This window comes from Mustela nigripes, chromosome 17, assembly GCF_022355385.1.
Source record: "Mustela nigripes isolate SB6536 chromosome 17, MUSNIG.SB6536, whole genome shotgun sequence".
In the NCBI taxonomy this organism is placed as follows: Eukaryota; Metazoa; Chordata; class Mammalia; order Carnivora; family Mustelidae; genus Mustela; species Mustela nigripes.
The window spans coordinates 45,431,473-45,452,617 of record NC_081573.1 but is presented as its reverse complement, the minus strand read 5'-3'; the positions used below and the strand labels follow the sequence as shown (position 1 = coordinate 45,452,617).

Here is a 21,145-nt window from a genome sequence, read left to right as displayed (position 1 = left end):
AAAAAAAAAAACAATAGCAATAGTTAAAAAAAATTAAAAAAAAAAAAAAAAGAAGAAGTCATCAAAGAAAAAAAAAGTGTGAGAGTGTGGATGTGGGTGTGTGGCATTATAGTAGGAAAAAGACGGTACCCCAAAAAAGCAAGTTTCTATTAATGGCTTTCCAAATTTCAACATTGGCTTTCCAAATTTCAATAAACAGAAAGTTTATTTCAGGCAATATGGAAAACCAGAATATATACAACAACTCTATCACTGAAAACAACTAAAAATGCAAAGTAATATACAAAAATACCTTCTTAAAAGCTTCTTAGTTGATAAGAATAGTAAGAAGTTATCAACTCAAAGTTTCAGTGAAAGTGGAACTCAGAAGTCACAAGTACTGAATATGTTTTTGCTTTCAGAAATACTTCATCAACCATTTTGACTAAAGTAAAAACTTATCTAGATCTTATTTGGGATGAGGGTTAGAAAACAAACCTGAACACCACTTAAGAGTCTAACAGGAGACTCTCCTCCCATGAAGCTGGGAACTCAAATTGTTATCTCCTCAATGTAAAGGTGATCAGGAGTCTAGCCCTAAAGGGACCATATGGAAAGTTGCTGTGGCAATGAGCAAAGCAGGGAAAACAGGAAACCACAAGGAGATGTAACCATAACCTTGGAACTCAAGAAAATATACATGCTAAATCCTTATCACCAGAATGGATCAAAAAATAAATAAATAAGTAAATAAACATAAACTGGTACACAACTGGTAGTGTCACAGAAGACAGATCACAGCAAACGAAAATGTTATCTGGTGGAACAAACTATTAAATACATAAGTAAAGAAGGCACCATGAAAGAGAACCAGCAAAATGAACCTATGAGGATTTCACTTCTTGGAACTGTCAAAAACAGTTTATACATATTTAATATATTTAAAATAATTTTTAGATTGTAAACACATTTTGAAGAACAAAAAATTAATGACCTAGAATCTTGGAGTGCCTGGGTGGCTCAGTGGGTTAAAGCCTCTGCCTTCGGCTTAGGTCATGGTCCCGGGGTCCAAGGATCGAGCTCCATGTCTGGCTCTCTGCTCAGCAAGGATCCTGCTTCCCTTCCTCTCTCTCTACCGGATAGTGATCTCTGTATGCCAAATAAAATAAATAAATAAACTCTTTTAAAAATAAATAAATAAATGACCTAGAATCTTCAAAAGACATCTACACAAATACACAGTAGTTAAATTTAAAACTCAGTGGAGAGGATATGGCAGATTATCTCCAATGAGACTAACATTCCAATTAAAAGAACTAGAAAAACTACGTAAAATATGGGAAACAACTATGGAAAGACATGAGAGAGCTACCAAAACTAACCAAGAAGTACATAAGAGAGGTATACAGAATGAAGCTCAGCTTTCGGCATCAGTTTTCTTAAGTTATTGCCAATACTTAATTAGGAGGATGAGAAACTGAGTAGAATTGTTAGCAGTATCACAGGCCAGAGGGGAAATTTTTGCTATTGAATACTACTAGTGGTAAACGAGAAACGTATCACAAAAATGAAATCCAGCTATCCATCAGCGCAGTCTCAGGTTGTATTAAGTTTAACACTCTATATTCTACCTACTGTCAGAAGCAAAACAAAAACAAAAACAAAATCTTTGGGAAAGTTAGTATCATCCAGACCTTCCAAATACATACTCAATGTCTGACATTCCATTGATGATTACTAGGCATATCAAGAGACAAAACCACAATAAAATTTAAAAGAAAAGAAACAGACCTACAAAATATACAGGTACTAGAGTTATTAGATGTGTTATTAGTTATAGTTATTAGTTACTAGATTTATTAGACTTTGTTTTATAATTTTTTTTTAGATTTTATTTATTTGACAGAAAGAGAGATCACAAGTAGGCAGAGAGGCAGGCAGAGAGAGAGAGAGGGGGGAAAGCAAGCTCCCCACAGAGCAGAGAGCCCAATGTGGGGCTTGATCCCAGGACCCTGGAATCATTACCTGAGCCAAAGGCAGAGGCTCACCCACTGAGCCATCCATGCACTCCTAAATGTGGACTTCAAATATCTTCAATTAATATGTGAAAAATTGAAGAGGACCCTATTTTCCCATAAAATAAGAATGCCCATCTAAATCCGATATCCCTACATAACCTTAACAAAACTATAAAAATAAAAAGGGAGTGGGGAAAAAACCCTCAAAACTCGTATCTACAGCAAAACTGAGAGACAAAAACTAGCAAAACCCAGGAGCCTATGCTTTTAAAAGAGAAATAAATTAAGATTGTGTAGAAAAGAGAAGGTGACAAAATACAGATAAAATAAGCACCAGGAAGTGGGGAAATCCTTATAATGGGTCTAAGACCTATTAGATCAGAGCACTTGTTACTGTGGAATCAAAAAGATGTTGGCAATCACAAGAAACGGAAGTGACCATCTTATAGAAGCTCCACTTCCATAAGAGACTTAGAAGTGGTACTTCTTGGATGCTTGGTGGTAAAGAGAAAGAAGAAAACAGTAACGGTCCTAAAGATATAAAAGAGAAGCACAAAATTAGAGAGATCTCAAATGCTGTCATTCTCCAAAACAAATGCACCATAGATTTCAAGATACTGCAGTTCATTATAGTAACAGAACAGACTGCTTTTGAACTAAGAAACTCCGTATTTTCACTATTAAACTATTATCATTGGTCAAGGAAAATTGAATTTCTTAACTGATCATTAAATAGCTGGCAACAACTGTAAGTAGGTTTATAAAAGAATACAGAAAATTAGAACCAAAACGTTTCCACTGATGAACACCCCTCTCTAAGGAGGGAGGGAAGGAAGGAAGGAAGGAAAGAAGGCAGAAAGGAAGGAAGAAAAGGCCATAAGGTAGAGATAACTTTAACAATATTTCAACCTGAATTATATAAACAGTATTTACAAATATTGGGGAGGGGGAACCCTTCAAATCAAATATTCTATAATTGAGAACAGAAATGAGCCCCAAATCTTCACATTAGGAAGATGTGACATGAGAGATACGTGGTTTAATGAAAGAAATTTTGTAGACAAAGTTATTTTAGAAATGAAGAATAAATTATAAATTACTCAAGAGAAGACAGAATTGAATGAGAATACAGTAAGAGGTATTGAATTAAAGGATGAAAATACTAGAACAAAATGAAGAAAGACTGTAATGAGAATCAGGAAGAAAAGTGTTAATATACAAAAAAGAGAAAGAGGATCCAACACACATAAAATTGTAGAGCTAATATTTAAAACTTGAATACAAAAAAAGATAAGCAGAAATAAGAGAAGACATGAGTCTATATGTTAAAAAGACCTATGAAAGATCTGGGAAACTAATATGGGAAGTATGCAATATATAACTGGGCTTTAAAGATAAAACTACATACTCCTCCACACCACGCAATTTAGATATATGGCTCCTAGTTACTTCTGACTGTAGTCACATAGCCCTTAGTTACTGTTAAAGAAACCTGTAAAATCGCCTTACGAAATAACATAAAATTGTTTCCTGAAAAGTGTGTGGGATGCTGTTCTACTGACATAACAAACATATTGTACCATGTTTGCAAGAAAAAAAATAACAGTTTGCAGCTTAGTAATAGTTACAGGATATAGAACTTCTGCCTTTGTACTCTTTTTTTTTTAAAAGATTTTATTTATTTGACAGATAGAGATCACAAACAGGCAGAGAGAGAGAGAGAGAGAGAGAGGAGGAAGCAGGCTCCCCGTGGAGCAGAGAGCCCGATGCGGGACTCTATCCCAGGACCCCAAGATCATGACCTGAGCCAAAGGCAGAGGCTTTAACCCACTGAGCAACCCAGGCGCCCAGTGTTATAATTCTGATACCAGACATGGTAGAACTGAGACCAAAACGCATTACATAATAATGACCTAGAGACCATATTCAAAATAAACATATTAGTTATGAATATCTACACACCAAATAACATGGCAACTGCTTTGATGATATGAGTCCAGGAGAAATAAAAATGCAAGAAAGAAACCAAACAGAAGACATCAATATACCAAAACTCAGTACAAAATGTACAAAAAGTAAAAAACAAAACAAAACAAAAAACAACCATGGAAGTCATAAACTAAACAAAGCTCTATCAATATCTAGATTTTTAAACTCCCATAACAAATACTTTCCAAGTGTACATGAAACATTCACAAACATTATCACAAATATTATCACAAACATCACAAATACTATAAATCTCAAAGAAAACTTCAATATGTTCCATAAAATAGAAACAATAGTATATATATAAACAATATATAAAAACAATAGAAATAGTATATAAACAATATAAATAGTATTCTAGTAGAAAATCATAACAAAATTAAAAAGGTCTTCCACCCATGGTAATTTTAGAACTATCCAGCAAAGTTCTTAATGAAAGGGGAAATACAACCTGCCACACGAAACAAAACTGTCAAAATTACAGACAATACCAAGTGTGGGGAAGATGGGGAGCAACTAAAACTCTTCTACAATCTGGTAGGACTGTAAGTTGATATAACCACTTTAGAAAACTCTTCAGCAATTTCTACTAAACCTAAACACATCTCTGTTGTATGACCCAGGCAGAAGTTCTATATCCTATATCTTCTCCTAGACAAACAAACAGATACATACAGATATACATACATATACACACCTAAAGAAGATGTGAGTGTATGCCTCTGCAATGACATGTACAAGAATATTAAGAGCTTGATAGACAACCTCAATGTGCATGAACAAGAGAATTGTATATTCTAGTATATTCATATAGCACAATATTACACACAATGAAAAATAAAAGTGGCCTCGCACAACATAAACGGCATCATGTGTTATTTTAAGTAAAAGAAACCAGACACAAAAGACCACATACTTTTAAATGAAGTCCAAAAGAAAGTAAAACTAATTGATGTTAGCCAGATCATTTAGGTAAGAAAAATAAAAAACATCCTAATTAGAAAATACATAAAATTATCTCTGTTCACAGATCATGCGATCTTTTATGTAGAAAATCTTACAGATGCCACAAAGAAATTTTAGAATAAATGAATTCAGCCAGGATAGGATACTATCAACATGTAAAGGTTCATTACACACTATACATACTAGTATACATGCTATATATAACAGTAGCAATTAAAAATTATAATATATAAAATTTTAAAATATATTTTATATATGTAATACAAGTGTGTGTGTGTGTGTTTGTGTTAAAATCAGAGCCATAAAGTAGAATGGTAGTTGCCAGGAGCTGGAGGAAAGAGGAAATGAGGAGTTACTGTTTAATGGGTATAGAGTTTCAGTTTTATAAGAGGAAAAAATTATGAAGCTGGGTGGTGATGATGGTTGGAGAACATTATAAAGGTATTTGATATCACTAAACTGCATGCTTAAAAATGGGTAAGATGATAAATTTTATGTTATGTATATTTTACCAGAATAAAAAACTTGGAATAAAAATTTAATTGATGCTGGTAATAAGAAGAATATTGTGCTTATCTCTAGGAAGATAGGATAGTACTAATTGGGAATGAACATAAGGACTTATGAGATGCTGAGAATGTTCAAAATCTTGATCTGGATGTATATATAAATGTAGAAAACAATAAAAAAATTTTCTGAACTGTACACTTAAGATTAGTGCCCCGATGGGACGCCTGGGTGGCTCAGTTGGTTAAGCAGCTGCCTTTGGCTCAGGTCATGATCCCAGCGTCCTGGGATCGAGTCCCACATCGGGCTCCTTGCTCGGCAGGGAGCCTGCTTCTCCCTCTGCCTCTGCCTGACATTCTGTCTGCCTATGCTCGCTCTCTCCCCCTCTCTCTCTCTGATAAATAAATAAAATATTAAAAAAAAAAAAAAAGATTAGTGCCCCGACACTCTACTACATGTCAAAAGTACAAAAACAGTTATAAACAAACACTTCATCAAAAAAAGAAATTCAAATGGTCAGAAAACTTAAGTATGCTCAGCCTCATTAGGTACCAAGGAAATGCCAATTAAACCACTACTACTGTAAGGACCTATTTAACCAGAGGCTTCCAGTAACGTTAAACAACAACCTTATTTAACCCTTAAACTGTTCCTGCTCCCCTTCCCCCAGGGGACTGACTTAAAAACAAGTCCCAGAAACCAGCCCCAGATAACAAAGCCCAGATACAAGGGTGGGTCAGGCCAGGTGGAGACATCCAGTCAGTGGGGAGTTGCATACTGTCTCCCTAGCTACCAAGGAGTATGGGCCCTGCCCTTTGGGAGCCTTTTGGGTGCCAATTCTAACCAAGATGTGATAGGCTAGGTCAAATGTCTACTACAGGGTAAATTGTAATTCAGTTGGTCACCTAGCATCACTGTGCAGCTTTCTCTGTGTGTTATAATCTCATTGGCCACCTGTGCGTGGCCAGGCCCAACTGCATGGCCTTTGCCCTTTAAAGCTAGTCTGTGAAACAGAGAAGCGTCGCCTTCTCTGTAAGAGGCACAGCCCTGGCCAGTCGGTTTGATTCTTGATGCTTGGCGCAAAATAAAGCTTTGCTTGACCTTCACTTTATATCAGTCTCACTCCTTTAATCACAGACCCATTTTTGGGGGGGCATAACACTACAACTGCTACAAGATTAATACACTATTTGATCAATCATCTCAACTGTTTTATGAGAGTGCAAACTGGTTTAACCATTTTGGAAAACTATGATGTGCCTAGGAAACTGAAATACACGATTGTTTCAAAAAGTTGTCTGGCTTATGTATTTCATTTCAGTTAGGTCCTTAGTGTCTAGTAGCCACAGTTTTTTTCTAGACATGCTTAGGTTTTTTTATGTCTTTTTGTTTGACCCTGTAGATTCCATCTCTCTTCCTACTTCTGAGTATCTTGGGCTTATCAAGAATCAGAGGCAGAGACTTTTCCATAAAATTGTGTTCTATAAAATTATAAACTGACCTATGTTGATATTACCTTTCTTGGTAAACTTAAATCTTGTCCTGTTCCACAGACAAGGAATATTTCCAGATCTCATAGCACTAACTTATAAATTTTGTGTCATTGTTCACAAAAAGTAAAGTAGACATCACTGAATATCTCAAAGACCTCTAAAAATCCTCTCTTTACTGAAAAAAATGAGAGCATCAACAAAACCTATTAAACCTTTTCAGAATGCTAGAAATTAACCAAAAGCTTGTAGGAATGCAGGGAATGATTATTCAAGAAAAACAGTCAAATTGTAAGGGCCTATTCAGCCAGAGGGGCCCCACCCAGTTGAACTGCCATTTTGTTGTTTATACAGTAAAACTTAAATTGACCCTGCCCTCCCCTCAGGGGAACTTACTTAAAAGCAAGTCCCAGAAAGCAGTCCCAGGTAATAAAGCCCAAATACAAGGGTAGGTCAGGTCAGGTGGAGACATTCAATCAGTGGGGGCACATACTGTCTCCTAGCTACCAAGGAGTGTGGGTCCCACCTTTGGGGTGCCTTTTGGGCGCCCATTCTGACTAAAGTGATAGGCTAGTTCAAATAGCTACTATAGGGTGAACTGTAGTTCAATTGGCCACCCGTGTGTGACCTAGCATGACTGTGCAGCTTTCTCTGTGTATTGTAATCTCATTGACCACCTGTGTGTGGCCAGGATCAACCACATGGCCTTTGCTCTATAAAAGTTAGTCTGTGAGGCAGGGAGGGGTCCCGCTCTCTGTAAGAGGCGTGACCCCGGCCAGTTGGGTTGATTCTTGATGCTTGGCGTGAAATAAAGCTTTGCTTGGCCTTCACTTTGTATCAGTCTCACTCCTTTAATCACGGACCCATTATTGGGGGACCCAACATGGGGGCCCAAGAAAATCTCCTAAGAACAATGAGCTTTGTAGCATTTTAATTTGCCTTATACCCATCTGTCCACCCTCAGCCCCACATGATTCTCAAAAAAAAAAACAGCTACAATCATGTCTGGCAGTCCAAGAAGCTAGAATTCTTTCAAAGTCCCATCCCAGAGAAAGGTCATTATTGGACATGAAAGATTCTACATGTAAGACTATTGTTATTTAAACTTACCAGAGCTCATCAGTACAAAAAGGATTTTCCCTGAGACCATTTGTTAAAACCAACCAGAGACAATTGTTGAACATAACTCTTAGACATAACCCTTAAAACTTAACAATAAGAAAATAACCCTCTTAAAAAAGCATGAAGGGATACCTCAACAAAGAAGATATACAGATGGCAAAAAAAAAAAGAGAGAGAGAGAGAGAGATGCTCATTATATAATGCATTAGGGAATTACAAATTTAAAAAATGTACACATTTCTTAGAATGCCAAAAATTCAAAACAATTACAATACCAAATGCCGGTGAAGCTGTGAAACAACAGGTACTCTCATTTATTGCTGGGGAAATGCAAAATGGTACAACCACTTTGGAAGAGAGTTTGGCAGGGTTTTTTGTTTGTTTGCTTTTTATCAAAACTAAATATACCCTTATCACATAATCCAGCAATCTGCTCCTTGCTATTTACCCAAAAGAGTTGAAAGATCACTACATAAATGTTTATAGCACCATTATTCATAATTGCCGAAACTTGGAAGCAACCAAGACATCTTTCAGTAGGTGAATGAATAAAGTCTATAAGTTTACTGCTTTTCCCCCACCAGCACCTCAGTTGTTCTAGACCCTAGAGATTTCCCTTTAATAGGACACAGTTTTTGTTTTTGTTTTTTCATAAGTGAGGGCACTTTAGCTTATCTTTTCTTCCATAATGCAGGAACAAGAAATCTAAAAGTTTACTGAAAAATAAGAACTTGGGATTTAAGATACTTTGGGATATATTTTATATTCCATATTACCTGATTTTAATTATAATTTTAATTATAATCTTAAATATCTAAGATTTTTTTGTTTTAGATAAAATTGGACTTATTTCCTACCACAAAAGGTGAAAAAGATTTTGTTAACAATAATTTGACTTAATATTCTTCTTACTTTAACAAAAAATCTATATTCTTCCAGAAAAAAATATGATAAGGGAAATCTTTATGTACTCGAGACATTTTCAAGTTCCTGATACCTATTTCCTTGAAGGGAAATAAAATGCCTACTTTTTAATATAAATAGTTTCTATGTATGCTCTTAGAAGTCTCATCATGGCTGATAGTTCTAATGGTTGTCTGACCTGAAGAAGATAGAATGAACTGTATAGGGGTGCCTGGGTGCCTCAGTGAATTAAGCCTCTGCCTTCAGCTCAGGTCATGATCTCAGGGGCCTGGAATCGAGACTCACATCAGGCTTTCTGCTCAGCAGGGAGCCTGCTTTCCCCTCTCTCTGCCTGCTTCTCTGCCTACTTGTGATCTCTTTTTCTCAAATAAATAAAGAATTTTTTAAAAATGAAATGTATATATTGTTCCAGATAGATCTTCATAGGGAGAGGAAAAAAAGTACATGCTATGTAAGTCAAAAAAACAAAAAAACAACAACTGTCATTAATTTTTTTAAAAGGTGACTGTAATAGTGTTATCTTTATAAAATGCCAATTGAGAAATCATGCCTTTATTTCTACAGCAACTACAAGATACTTGTTGTATGAGTTTAACTCCAGACCACATAATTAAAATGTTTGCATTCACCCTTCCAATCTTAAACATATCTTAAGCTTAGAATCTCAGTTGTTAACAGGTACTATTAAATGCCTGAACTCCTGTTTTCCTTACTCTCTTGGGGAGGGTGATGTCTTTTTTTGAAATGTAGATTTGTTTTTTAATCAGTCAACTTTCTAGTAAACATCACCTCCTCATCTGTGAAAGAGGGATAATTGTTATCAATAAAGAAACAAATGAGATAACCACAAGATGAAAATGTTAGGTTAGCTGTTGCTTTGCTATAACTATTATTATTCCTGTTTACTAATTTTTCCCAGCAATGGTAACTGCTTTGAGAGTAAGGTCAAGTATCTAGATAAGTTCCTCTAAGGAATCTTGAGGATTCCTCATAGAAACAAATGAGACCCCTATAGGGTACATCTGTCATAAGCTGTCTATATACTACTACAGAAACAGGTCTTAGGATTTTGTTTTATTCCTTCCCTAAATCTCAATCTTCTCCCTTCTCTATATAAGGATGCCTACCACTGGATTAGGGTCTAACCTAATTGAGAATGACCTTAATTTGGGTTACATCTGCAACAACCTCATTTCCCAATAAGGTCACATTCACAAATACCCAAGGTGAAGGTGAAGACATGAATATAACTTTCTGGGGGATATCATTTGACCCAAAATAGAGAATATCATATTTAAGGAACTGTACAGAATTCATATAATCCCTGTCCATATTCTGCAGGCCCGGGTTTCTGGAAGTCTTTTGGCACTTCTGTTTTCCTCTTTTTATCACTGTGGGTAGCACTTTTTAAATGACCCTAGCCCTCTGAACTCACAGCTTCTACAAAGTCCTCTCTTTATAAAAAATTATCTTCCCAGGCAAAAGTCTTGATAGTACAATTTTAACAAATTCCTTTCCTCGTTGTGGACAAGAATTGAATTTTTAGATTTCCTTGACACTAGAATGGGGTACGATATAAAAAACCTAGAAACCACTCATGTATCCTCCCGCTCAACTGAATAATCTGTTTCTCAGGGTGCCTTCTAAGGAGGTGATTATCTTTTAACCGAGCTCCTATTCCATGTAAGGAAGATCTCATGCATGGCATTTCCTCATATCCCACATCTTTATGTTCTTCTTCTGAGATTGGCTAAAATCTCCTAGAAGGCACTATTTGACTTCTGAGAGTAGTACCACTTTGCCAAATATTGCATTAGTTAAATTGCTTCCAGGTCATCTTGCTCTATATTTTTGCTTGGTTTCTCAAAGGAAAATATAACCTTAGAAGAAGTTATATTATAACTTCATTTATGCAAATCAGTACTCCCTCAACATCCTTTTCTCAATTCCATCTGATCTGCTTTCGATTCTACATTTGACATTGCTATTCTTTTGTTTAAAAAAAAAAAATTACCTAACTTTGCCTTTCCAGGTGCTATGGTTCCATCTCCATTTTAGTGTCCTTTTTCTTATGCAAAATTATATAAAATATTCTAAAAATAAAAAGAATTCTGTATACCTATCATATAGCTTAAAAAATAACACACTGACAGATATAGTTCAAGCACTGTATGCGTTCTTCCTTAGTTCTACTTTTTCACTCTTCCCTGCTACAAGTACATATTACAAGTTACCTCCACAACCAATTACTCTCTGGAAGCTGATGTTTGTAACCCCATGAATTTTTCTTTTTTAAACTAAATTATATAGTGTTCCATATATTTTTAAACTTTAATTCGGTATTATACCTCTGACAGATTCTTACGCAAAATATTTTTGCTCAGATTATGATCATGAGTTTCATCATACTGATACAAGCTTTTATTCATTAAAATTTTAATGAATTCATTATTTTAATTGCTTCACTTTTTCATTCAAATTTTTCTTTTTCTTTTTTTTTTTACATTCTTCTATTGATGGACATAGAGTTAGTTTCCATGTTTTGCACTTATAAACAATGCTGTTTGAACAGTCCATTAGCAGATCACAACTAGTTGGTTTTTTCTTTTTCTTTTTTTTTTTTACAATTTATTAATTTATTTGAAAGAGAGAGAGAAAGAGAATGCGTGGGGGGAGGGGCAGAAGGAGAGGGAGTGAGAGAATCCCAAGTAGATTCCCTGCTAAGCACAGAGCTGGACCCTAGGCTCAATTCCAGCATTCTGAGATCATGACATGAGCCAAATCAATAGCTGGATGCTTCACCAACTTAGCCACTGAGTTGTCCCTCCCTCTTTTTAAAAAAAAAATCTTCATTTACATATAGTTCACATACCATAAAATTTGTCCTTTTAAAATACTACTCAGTAGTTTTTCAGAATATTCACAGAACTATTCAGCCATCACAAGTTCTAATTCCAGAATATTTTATAATCCCCCCCCAAAAAACCCCTCTCCCACTCCATTTCTGCTTCTCTCAGTCCCTGGAAAACACTAATCTACATTCTATTTCTATAGATTTGCCTATTAGGACATTTTATATAGAATCAAACACTATGTAACCTTTTATGATTATCTTCTTTCACATAGTGTAATGTTTTCAAGGTTCATTCATGCTGTAGCATGTGTATTAATTTGATTGTAGTGATGGGTATATACATATATCAAAACTTAAAACATAGGATTTAAATATATACAACTTATTGTATGTCAATTTTACTTCAGTGAAGCTATATTTTAAAAATAGAGATTTTAATAGATGCTTCATCCAAAGAAGTTATACATAAAGCAAATAAATACATAGGAGATACTTTAGATCATTAGTCATCAGAGAAATGCAATTAAAATTATGAGACATCTAATACACAGGTACTGGAACAGTTAAATTTAAACTACGAACACCATCAAAGAGCTGATATGAATGTACACTAATGAAAGTGATCATAAGTTGCTGATAGGAAAACAGAAGGAATAGCCACTATGAAGAAAAGATTGGTAGTATTTTATAAAGTTAAATATATTTTTATCATATGGCCCAGCATTATCAATCCTATGTTGTCACCTAGCAAAAATAAATATTTATAATCACACAAAGACCTATCGGCCAATATATACAGCACTTTATTGCTAAAAGCCAAAACCTGGGAACAACCCAAAATGTTTACAAACTGGCAAATGGACAAATTTTGGTACATATATGTAATGGAATACTACTCAACACACATAAAAGGATAAGCTACTGATATATGCAACAACATGGATGAACCTTAAATGCATTATACTAACTGGAAGAAGCTGGACACAAAAAGCTGCATAAGATGCCATTAACAAGATGTTTTTAAAATGCAAATCTATGAGCAGCAAATCTCAGATAAGTTTTGCTAGGGGCTGGGAGTGGAGGTGGAGAACTGACGATGATGGATAATGAGGAAATTTTGTAGATTTACAGAAATACTTCATATTTTGATTATGGTAAAAGTTCACAACTGTTTACATTTGTCAAAATTCATGGAACTGTATTTCTAATAAGAGTGAATTTTACTCTCTATGAATTTCGCCTCAATAAAACGGACTTTAAAAATAAGAAGCAGGTGTGAATGGCTCAGTTGGTTAAGCATCTGCCTTTGGCTCAGGTCATAATCCCAGGGTCCTGGGATCAAGCCCCAGGTCACTGGGCTCTCTACTCAGCTGAGAGTCTGCTTCTCCTTCTCCCTCTGCTGGGTCCCCCAGCTTGTGTCCTCTTCCCCTTGCTCTATTCACTCTCTCTCTCAAATAAGGTTAAAAAATCTTTAAAAAAAAACTTTTTTAAAAAGCAGACATATGAGAGAACAAAATACAACTTCAAATATCTAACTAAAAACAACACAAGCATGAAGACAATACAAAAGTGCTAAAAACCAGAATCATATATACAGTATAAAAGTATAACTTTCAAAAATCAAAGATAAATAAAAACATTTTCAAGAAAACACTAATAGAATCCATGACCAACAAGCCACACTATAAACAATGTTCAAGGAAGTTCTTCAGACTTAAGGGAAATGATACAAACTTAGACAAGAAGCAAGAGTGCCAGAAACGGTAAGGTGTAAAGAAGTAAACTTTGTTCTCATTTTTTAAATTTCATTAAAACCTTCTCACAAAGAGGGGCGCCTGGGTGGCTCAGTGGGTTAAGCCGCTGCCTTCGGCTCAGGTCATGATCTCAGGGTCCTGGGATCGAGTCCCGCATCGGGCTCTCTGCTCAACAGGGAGCCTGCTTCCTTCTCTCTCTCTCTGCCTGCCTCTCAGTGTACTTGTGATTTCTCTCTGTCAAATAAATAAATAAAATCTTTAAAAAAAAAAAAAACCTTCTCACAAAGAAAATGTCAGGCCTAGAGAGATGCACTGATGCATTCTATTTAACAAAGAAGTAATACCAATTCCATACAAACTCTTCCAACTTAAAGAAACTCTTCCTCACTTAAAGAAACCAGCCAGCCTTGCCCTAATCCTAAGACTAGGGACAAGAAAGCAAAACCAAAGACTAATCTCTCTTAAGAACACTCTAAAAGAAACAGAAATAAAATCACATTAAAAGACATAATAACAATCAGGATATAGTATGTTCATGTTCAGGTAGAATAACACAAAGATGATAATTCTTCCCAAAATAATCTGTATATTCAAAGTAATTACCATCAAACCCCCAAAAAGATTTCTCATGGCATTTGGTAAACTTATCATAAACTTAATATGGAGGATCTAACAACCAAGAGTAAGGTGAAAAACAACTTGATATGAGGAATAAGGACAGCAATTTAACTTATCAGATACTGTTTTATTTTAGAGCTCAAAAATGAAAACATTGTGATATACGTGCAGGGCTAGACAAATGACACAGACTAGAGAACTCAAAAACAAAGACAAACAAATGGAAACTACATGGGACAAACATGATATTATCCATTTAGTGGCAAAAGAATGTCATATAACGGGCTGGCAAACTTGTTCTGTAAAGGGATAGACAGTAAGATAATTGGGTTTTGAAGCCCATGTAGTCTCTGTCACAACTACTAAACTCTGACATAGTGGCACAAAAGTAGCCACTGACAAGTAAAGATGTGTCTGTGTTCCAACAATTTTATTTACAAAAATGGTGAGCCAGATTTGGCCCATGAACCATAGACTTCCAAACAGCAATAAAACAATGAAAAAAAATTTAGTTAAAGCCATTCTTCACATCATACACAAAATTAAGTTTCAGGTGAACTAAAGTTCTAATGTGAAAAAATAATGCTTTAAATAGTTCAGAAGACAATGTATAATAGACATTTGGTGGAATTTCACAAAAAGTATTTCAATATAAAACATTCAAAAAATTAAGGCAAGTAAATTATTTTAACTCTGTGTCTGTCAAGAATTTTCCTACTTTTTATGTTAATTCAAAAAGATTCTGGATACAAAATCTTGTCCACTTTTTTTTTTTTTTAAGATTTTACTTATTTGACACGGAGAGAGTGTGAGAGAGGGAACACAAGCAAGGAGAATGGAAGAGGGAGAAGCAAGGCTTCCTGCTGAGCAGGGAGCCCTAGATGGGGCTCGATCCAGGACCCTGGAATCATGACCTAAGCCAAAGGCAGATACTTAATTGACTGAGTCACCCAGGCACCCCTTGTCCACTTATTTTTTGTATGCCTCTGTGCCCATATACTACCCTCATCTGTGGTTGACTTTGCTATGATTTTAAGAAGCATTTCAGTGACTTCTCCAAAATTCTTAAATCAGTGCTCCTTTATAAGTTTTGTTACTAATACAATTGTTTCTCAATCTCACTTGCTTCAGAACTGTGAGTTTCAAAACAACAGAAATTAAAAGACACTTTTTTTTTAAAGTAAAACACTTACCTGTTTTTGCTGCATAACTACTACTTTTTTAAACAATAGAAATAAACTTCTAGAACTGAACAGGGGCCCTATAGATATCCACACTTCAAAGTGGACCCTAAAACTCCCTGAAATTGATACAAAATTTTTGTATGTTATATTGTATACAAGATCTCCAAGACTTATCTTGGTTCTTAGAGGGGACTGTGGACGCCACACCCCACAGTTAAGAACCTCTGTTCTAGAGGCTGGACATTTAGAAAATTACGTTGAATTATCCAGTTAGAAAGAAAAAGAAGATTCTCATAGTCATAGACAGGAGATGTTTGGGAAACATCCTGAATCTCAGGTCCTGAATCTCAATTTGACATTTAAATACGCTGGGGAGTGGTGGGAAATCAGGTCATACCAAGTAAGTTGAAATTTAGTGAAGAGGTTTCAATCAGCTGCTGCTTTTGTTTCAGATCAAGCCTGACTTTGGATGTACTCCAAAATACAGGTGAAACGCATATACATGAATAGGTCTGAGAAGGAAAAAAAAAAATAACCATGTTTTTTATATGAATCCGTCATTATTCAGAGTCAGCAACTGCACAATAGTAACTTACATTTTTGTGTTGCTTTATACAGAGCTTCCGATCTCCACGTGACCTTCACTACATCCCGCTCGGGAAGATTAGGACAGCAGCATCCTCTTTCTTGATGAGGGACGTTCTGGATTCAGATTGTGAGGTGTGGGACGCTCACCAGTTGCTGCGGAGACATCTTCCACAGTCAAGAGCAGATGTAAAGTTTCTAATACTGATGAGGGGGAGGAGGATACAATTATGAAAGGCAGCGGTGGGCATAAAGTGCAGCTGGTGGGACGCGGAAGCGCGTCAGAGCTCGGGAGGGTTGTTTCTGTCTCTGAATCGCCGGGAAAAAGACGTGAGGTGTGTGTAGGCGGACAGAGGTCCTGCCTCAGGCGAGTGAAGCAGCCTCCTGAAGTCCCCCATCTCGCGGCGACCTGTTTGACTCAAGGCCCCTACACCTCCGGCCGCCCTTTTTGTCATCTTCCCCTCAAAGTCGCTCACCACAAGATTACTGGCTTCAGCAAAACGCCCAGCCCCATACCGCACCTCAAGAACTCAACGCGCCACAAATTCAAATACGAAGTCTGGAGTCGCGCCGCCCCAAACGTCTCCTAGAGTGAGGCAGAGATGGACCAATCAAAGCCAGAATGACTCCAGACGCTAAAGTTGGTGGGCGTGGTAAAGGGATGGAGGCGGGTCGATACGTTGTTGCTAAGACGACGGCTTCCGGGTGGGCGGGCCGAGGTGACTTCGGACCGGAAGACGAGACTCCGCGGGAAAAGCGTCCCTGTTAGTTGGACAAGGAGCTGTTTGGCTGAGACAGTTTCCTCAAGAGTAAAGGCTGCCCTGTGCTTGGGTCACGCCACCGGCCTCCCTTTCCTTTACCTTTCTCTGTCACCAAACGATATTCCTGTCCAGTTACAAAGTGCAAGTTGTTTCCCTCAGGTAAGCGTGTGGTAACCCTACCCACTCATTAAATAGGGGTTTATGGAAAGTCTAGTCCACTTTGTCACCGGAGGAGCAGGTACTGAAAAAAGAAAAAGGTGAAAATTCACTATCTTCTTAGAGTGCGGATTTTTTACTGCACTGTACACATTTTGTAGTTTTAAAACACCGCGTGCAATTCGACTTACTGTTAAATTTAAAATTCGTTGTTGTTCTTAAATTTAAAATTTGGTTCTTCCTGACTGCCAAATTCCATCTTAACCCGGTAATGGAGAAAGACCTAAATTTTCAAATTTTCTGTTAACAGTGTCAAAGATTCTCATACATAAACTCTTAATCTCCCACAAATCTGAAGGTAGATGGTGAAATGGCCAGGTGTTTTGAGCCTGAACCATTCCAAGAATCAAACTAATTCAGCTGTCTCTTTTCTTTAGGAGAATCATTTTAATCTAAAATAATTGAAGCCAGGTGCTAAATATGGCGCCTTTGTTTCAAAGTGTATCTCATTTGAAGATATTTGTCTCACATAAGTCGTGAAGTAAACCTTGAAATGATAGAAGAGAAATCAGGCTCTTTAAAGACATAATTCTTCTAAAAAGATTTGCTGCTTTAAAACACACTTTTAAACAAACCACAAGAGTCATTGTTAAATTCTTGTCACTAGTGTCTTTAAGAAAACTTCAGCAATACTTACCTGCTTATCAGGAAGAATTTAGTTCTCTAGAGTTAAGGCAAGGAAGCATTTTTGAAAGCTTAGATCTATCTGTGTTTAGGTTCCTGCCAACCTCTTAATATTTCATCTTCAGAACACCCTGCTAATGAGCACTCTTCCAGCAGCTTGGATGAAACATTTTGAATAACTTCCCCAGCCTCTAGGTTAGAAATTTCATTAAATAAAAAATTAAATACATTAGAATGCTTAGGTATGAAACATTAATGAACTGTGTAATACATTCTGCAAAAGAGGAGGCTCTTAAGAAAACATAGGCCACCTGCATTGTGGAGCCATCTAATGTGATGAGATTTGATATATAGGCAAGAGATCAAAAAATGGCCAGAATTTCAAAAGAGAATGTTCAATGAGCTGCTTAACTGTCCTCACAGACCATTTGAAAATAAAACTAAATCTCAGCAGAGACCCAGGAGACTTTAGAGATGAACCAGAGCATCCTTTGGATGTCAGTATTGTACTGAACAAAGTCAGTTGGACTCTTATTTATCTGGCAGGAAAAAAAAAATGCCTAAATTTTTTAAGGACTTAGTCATTAATACTGTATAGTGACTTAAGTTTGAGAAAAAACTTGAACTCCTTAGATGTACCTATAACGTGGAAAAAATATGTTTATTCAAATAGTAGATATATTTGTTTTTGTACACTGTTCCTCTCACCTAGATGTCCTTTCCTCTCTGCTTAGTTGACTCTTACTTATCCTTTAACACCTAGGCTAAATTCTAATTTTTTTGAGTTGTAGCCCATAATTAATTCTCACTCCAGACCACCTATAGAATTATAACATGCTCTTTATTTGGCATTTTTGCTTTAGACCTTGTGATGTTTCTCCTTTATATTAACAAATATATCTTATATATAGTTTGCCTCAACCACTAGCTTTTAAACTGCTTAGAATGGTATTTGCCAGTGTACCTGGCAAAATGACTTGAACATAGTAAACATGATTTTGATGTAAAAATGACTAAGGTTAAGGTTAAATATAATTGGTAGCTATATTAGTTTGCTAGGACGACCTTAACAAAATACTGTGGATTGGGTGGCTTAAGCAACAGCAATTTATTTTCTTGTAATTCTAGAAAGTAGAAAGTCCAAGATCAAGTTGTTAGCAGGGTTGATTTCATTCTGAGGCCTCTCTCCTTGGCTTATGTAGATGGCCATGTTCTGACTTTGTCTTTGCATCGTCTCTCCTATGTGCATGTAAACTGTGTCTTAATTTCTTCTTAAAAGCAGACCATTCATACTGGATTAAGGTCTACCCTAAAGAAATTTTTTTTTAAGCTTAATTATCTCTTCAGAGATCTTGTCTTTAAATATGGCTGCATTCTGAGAAGCTGGGGATTAGGACTTCAACAAAGAAATGTGGAGGTTTGGTGGGGGGTACACACAGTCCAGCTCTTACCAATAGCTGGTGCTCAAAAAGCAGAAAAGGTTGGGAGCTGTTGTCTGTCACCAATAGAATTCTCTGTTTAGACCATTTATATAGACATAAATATGTAATCAGATTAGTGTAAGATAATAGGAAGTAGTAGAGCCTGTGTTAAATCACAGAGTGTCTGCCTAAGCAAAACATTCAAATTAAAATTTGTAAACAAAACACATCCCTAATAATACTAGGCTATGCAAACAAAACAAAAAGACTAACTGGTTTTGGCTTACAAGGGATTGGTTTGCAAAAACTACCAGCATATTATTTAATTTGGAATCTGTAACTTTTTATGATAGATACTGGACATATTAAGCATGTTTTGGCATATCCAAAGGAATTTTTCCCAGATGTCATTGGTTCACTGTTGAGGGTGGATGCTCCAGGGGCCCAGAGATCCATCATCCACAGAGCTTCGCAAAATGGCGCCTGGCGATTTGTGTCTAGAGTGACTGATCGTAAACAGGAAGTACTACCTATTGGCTGTTGAACTATTGCTATGCTGTGGGTACTTGGTAACAAGCTTAAGATTGGTGGATGCATATCGCTGTCTATGCTGATTGGCTTAGCTCCCCTATATAAGCGATGGCCATATGAAATAAAGCCCCTTTCTTTTTTGAAACCCAACCAGACGGAGGGTCGTTATTATCCCTGCTGGACGGCGATAAATGGTGGCCCGTTAGGGGAAGGAGGCGGCAAGGAGCGTGGAGGCGCGTCCCAGCTCAAGCGGCACAGCCCGGTTGCAGCGGACAGCGGGAGGGCCGAAGACACCACCTCACTGGGGAGCGCACTCGAGCCTACTAGGGCCGCCGCCTTTCTCCATTTCTAACAGTGCACTGAGGTAAGTGACGAATTTATTTAGAAGAAAATTCTGGCCAGAGAAGTTTTAGGAAAGTTCACTGATTATAGTGACGATTGCAACGTAAGCTCACTGGTGTTAGTGACGATCTTGAGAAAGCTCACTGTTTTAGTGACGATAGCAGACTAGTCTTTTCTTTGCTCCTTGACTATTTATTTCTGATATACTATGGGTTCAGAGGTCTCAAGAATACGTATGGAAGGGCCTCTGGGGGAGTTGCTAAAAGCAAATGGAACTCCTTTGAAAATGAAAACTGCTCTGGCGTTCTTGCGCACCGTAGGAGTCAGCCCTTGGTTCCTAGATGAAGGATTATTAAACATTCCACAATGGGAACATTTAGGGGAGGATCTTGGGAAGGTTGAGAAAGAGAAACCCCTTCCATCTGGCATACTCGCTATATGGGCTCTCATACGATCCTGTTTGCTTAGCCCCAAACCCCCTGAGATTATAAAAGAAAGCCCACAAGCAGGGGAACAGGTCTTGGAGGAAGTAAAAGAGGAACAATCGAAGGCCTCAACTATAGGGGCCTCTTCAGAAGAGGAAGAAGAGCTTTCAGGGGATGAATTAGCAAAAAAATTAAGCAACTTATCTTGTGAGCATTGCAGCCTTCAGCTCCCCCACCTTATAATCCTGAATAAATTGTAGCCGCCCAGGAGCCTGCTGGCACGATAGACATGACGTCACTGATTGGAATTCAATAGGACAACAGTTAGGCTTAGCCCTACCAGTCTTTCAAGATCAGCAAGGGAATCGCATGCATCAGCCATTAGATATTAAACAAGTAAAACAGCTAAAAGAGGCATTCATGTCTTATGGCCCTTAGGCTGCTTATACTATTACCTTACTCAAGACTCTTGCAGAACAAAACCTAACACCTTTAGACTGGAGTAATCTAGCGCGAGCTTGCTTGTCTGGAGGGCAATATCTTATGTGGAAAATAGCAAATCAGGATGACTGTACGGAAACTGCTCGCCGTAATGCGGGAGCTGGGAATGGAGCTTGGAATTTAGAAATGCTGACTGGTACAGGACAGTTCTCAGGAAATCAAAATCAGATCAATTTTCCACCTGCAGTGTATTTGCAAATTGCTACTGCTGCCACTAGGGCGTGGAAAACCATACAAGGCACAGGTGATTTATAGGGTCAATTGTCAAAAGTTATCCAGGTGCTCACTCCCCAGCTAAGGTTTTGAGTAGCTACCCAGAGGCCATAGCTGAACT

At 37.0% G+C, this 21,145-nt stretch overlaps 2 long non-coding RNA genes across 2 annotated transcripts in view; one reads left to right on the top strand and one right to left on the bottom strand.

Annotated features, from left to right (window-relative positions):
• LOC132005734 (uncharacterized) overlaps window positions 1-16,518 on the bottom strand; it is a 95,516-nt gene extending 78,998 nt beyond the window's left edge. Inside the window, exon 1 of the long non-coding RNA XR_009400893.1 lies at window positions 16,002-16,518. This is a non-coding gene — a long non-coding RNA (uncharacterized LOC132005734). The remainder of the gene's footprint in view (window positions 1-16,001) is intronic.
• Window positions 16,519-16,728: 210 nt separating this feature from the next.
• The window catches only part of LOC132005752 (uncharacterized), a 155,146-nt gene continuing 150,729 nt past the window's right edge, over window positions 16,729-21,145 (top strand). The window contains exons 1-2 of the long non-coding RNA XR_009400902.1: window positions 16,729-16,910; window positions 19,698-19,907. This is a non-coding gene — a long non-coding RNA (uncharacterized LOC132005752). The remainder of the gene's footprint in view (window positions 16,911-19,697; window positions 19,908-21,145) is intronic.